We start from the raw sequence: 3,506 nt of genomic DNA on the forward strand, positions 1-3,506 counted from the left end.
TGTTAGGTTTGAACTCCATACCATGTACTCATGGTCATGAATGAATCAAATGAAATGGAAAAAGCTGCCTGTTCGTTCAGAGTGCAGGTTTAGCCATTAGCTCAAGCAATCTGGTCAGAGCTGTGGATTTAAGATGCTTTGGATGGTTTGACCCTGAAGTTGCAGGAATAAACATGAAAGGAGTGAAGCTGATTGTTTGCGCTGTAGTTGTATGTTTTTACATTAATATTACTATAGCCTAGCAGATCGGCAAACAACACAAGTTTTTTGTGCTAGATTAACTGTATGAGCAGGCTTGTGTGCTTTTAAGTTGAACCTGTGATGCATTTGGACAATTAACACACAGTTCATTTCTCTACCTTTTGTAGAGGTTCTTTTATTCATGTTGTCACAACTGCTTATCTGTCAAAGGTGACAGGATAAGGATAATCATTTTATTTGGGCAAGTATGTTACACGCTGTGTTGCAGTGGCAACTTGCACCATGATTAGAACCTCCAACGTTCTGCTTGGGCAACAACCGCTCTACCCACCGATCAGTATGGTACAGAATGTTACAAGGGCATGTTATATTGCTACAAATTCACCTCAAAACAGCAGTCACATTTCCAGCAAGATAAAAACAGTGAACATGTCCAAATATAAGCTATGTAATTGTGGAAGCAGTATTTGAGTTATATATCCATATATTTGTGTACCCAAGTTATTACTGACACAACACCAGTAAGTTTTACATTTGTCTGGTAAAGTCTATTCTTTCTGGACACCTGACCTATAAGAAAAATTTCTTCCGGAAACCGTGGTACACAGGTAAAACAGTCTGCTTAAAATACAGCATCACTTATATTAAATGTCTGTTTCTGCTGCCAGTTGTTGCATCTGATGTTTGTCTCAACCAGGAATGGACTGGATGAGTTTTGTTCTGCTACTTGTCTTTTGAAGAACGGGTCTGTAGTTGACACCAGTTATTCTGTGAGCAGTCCATGTTATTAATGTGTTGTTGGAAAAAACACAAAAGCACTCATGGGTGAAAATTCTCTGCACCAGAGCGCACATTGTGAATGGCACACTATCCGTATCGGAGATAGAGAAATAGCCTACTTATTCATCCTTTTCACAATATATGCTCAGGTGTGGTCACTCTTGGTTCTAAACCGGATAGGCTACTGCCTGTTAAGTTAGCCTATTTTGATTTTTAGAGCTGATGGCCTTAACCTTAAGGGATCCAACCCTATACTGTAGCTATAAGTGTATGCATGTAACCTATATGTTCATGTATTGGCCTCAGTCCAAGCTAGTGCTGTCAAAAATATTGACAGCCTACTCTGATTGTGAACAAACAGGATATGGACTAAAGCACACACGTAGTAGGGTGTATATTCAGAAGACATATACTAGGTATAAGCAAATTGATATTGGATTGTGTGTTGTTATATCAACTGTTTTATATGCTTGAAAGAATAAATCAAATCAAATCAATCTGTCTCATAGACATGCATTTACATGGCTATGATCTGTCCAGCCAAAGTGTGTAAAAAAAAAAAAACCCCAAAAAACAAAAAAAATGCTCCATGCAACACACACCCAGTAAACTTTTAGCATCAGCTAATCCCAGCCACAGCCAAGAAGAAGAGAAAATGTTTGTGTCCTGGATGTGAGGGGTCTGCAGAAATCTTCCCTGCCCTTCTTTTGACCTGTGAGGTGTACAGGTCCTCCATGGAGGGCAGGCTGGCACCAATGACCTTTTCTGCAGTCCTGACTGTCCGCTGAAGTCTACTCTTTTGGTTGCTGAGCCAAACCAGCCAGAGATGGATGAGCAGAGAACAGATTCCACGATTCCTCTGTAGAAATGTATCAGCAACTCTTGGGGCAAGTTGAACTTCCTGGGCTCTTCCTAAAGTCCACTGTCATCTCCAGGTTGTTGTGACCACACAACAGGACCAGCTGTTCAACCTCCCATCTGTGGGCTGCCTCATCACCATCTTGGATTAGATCAATGACCGCGGTGTCATCTCCGAACTTCAGGAGTTTAACAGAAGGTGTCCTCTGAGGTGCAGTCACTTGTGTAGAGGGAAAACAGCAGCAGGGAGAGCACACTTCCCTGCGAGGAACCTGTGCTGACAGTCCGTGTGCTGAATGTGGTTTTCCCCAGCCTCACCTGCTGCTTCCTGTCTGTCAGAAAGCTGGTGATCCCCTGACAGGTAGGGGCAGGCACAGTGAGCTGGGTCAGTTAAGAGTGGAGGATGCCTGGGATGATGGTGTTGAACGCTGAGCTGCAGTACAAAGAGAGTCCGTGGCCCACTGACCTGTTTGCCAGGTAGGCAACATGCAGGGGGTCCAGCACAGGGTCTATGATGACCTTGAGATGGGCCATCACCAGTCTCTCAAAGGACTTCATAACTACAGATGTGAGGGCTACAGGTCTGTAGTCATTCAGTCCACTGATGGAAGGTTTCCTGGGAGGGGGGATGATGATGATGGAGCGTTTGAAGCAGAAGGAGACTTGACACAGCTCTAGTGATCTGTTGAAGATGGGGGGGCAGCTGATCAGCTTTTAGGAAGGAGGGGTCACATTGTCTGGGCCTGGGTTCATGGATCTCAGACCAGTATTTGTGAACAACTTTACAATTCCAAAAGATATGCAAGTGATTTGCCCCTTTTTGGCCACATCTCCAACAAGCATCTCCATCCAGTTCCTTGATATCTTTTTTGAGCAGGGGTAATGAAAAATCTGATATTTTTCCAACAAAATTCATGCCAAATGTTCGATTCTGTTGAAGCCCATTGCATCTGACATATGTGTTCCCAATTGTCCTTTGTGATAGTTAACCCTCCTTCTTTTTCCCACTTCTCTTTTATGTAATATGTGTTCCTCCTCTTACTCTGCTGAATGCTGTTGTACAATTTAGAAATAATTTTTGTGGGTGACAATGATTTTGTTAGTGAAATAAATGTTTGAAGGAATCCCTGGTCGGCTAAGGGCACTTTGATGTTCTTATTAAAATAGTGTCTAACCTGTAGGTATCTGAAGAAGTCCTCGGAGCTCAAGCCATATTTATGTTTCAGGGTGTCAAAGGTTCGCAGTGTCCCCTTTTGGACAAATGAATTATAGTTGGTTAATCCTTTTGAAATCCAGTTCTTAAACCTGTCGTCATATTTGTTTGGGATGAACTCTGAGTCATATGCACACCATCGCAAAATTTTGGATGAGTCTTCCAAATGACACATTTTAATTGTTTCATGCCACACTGTTAACATCGTATAAGATATGTGCTCGTTTGGTATATTGATTTCTGTCTGCAATTTTGTGTCGGCTACTAAAGCCTTAATTGGTATTCCTTTAATTGTTGTTCCCTCAACATCTTTCCACCCTGCTGCATAGACTGGAGAGCACAGGCACACCAGTGGCCTCAACTGGGCAGTATAATAATACTCTTGTAAAGATGGAAGTGTTATGGTTAGCCCCCCTCACCAGGAGGGGGAGGGAGAACTAGGGGGAGGACTCAA

The 3,506-nt window shown here is 42.6% G+C and overlaps 1 protein-coding gene across 2 annotated transcripts in view; it reads left to right on the forward strand.

Moving 5' to 3' along the window:
- The window catches only part of LOC109972057 (dysbindin-A-like), a 74,803-nt gene that overhangs the window by 9,424 nt on the left and 61,873 nt on the right, over window positions 1-3,506 (forward strand). The gene's annotated exons all lie outside the window — the stretch shown is intronic.

Source organism: Monopterus albus, unplaced genomic scaffold, assembly GCF_001952655.1.
Source record: "Monopterus albus unplaced genomic scaffold, M_albus_1.0 scaffold245.1, whole genome shotgun sequence".
NCBI classification, from domain to species: Eukaryota; Metazoa; Chordata; class Actinopteri; order Synbranchiformes; family Synbranchidae; genus Monopterus; species Monopterus albus.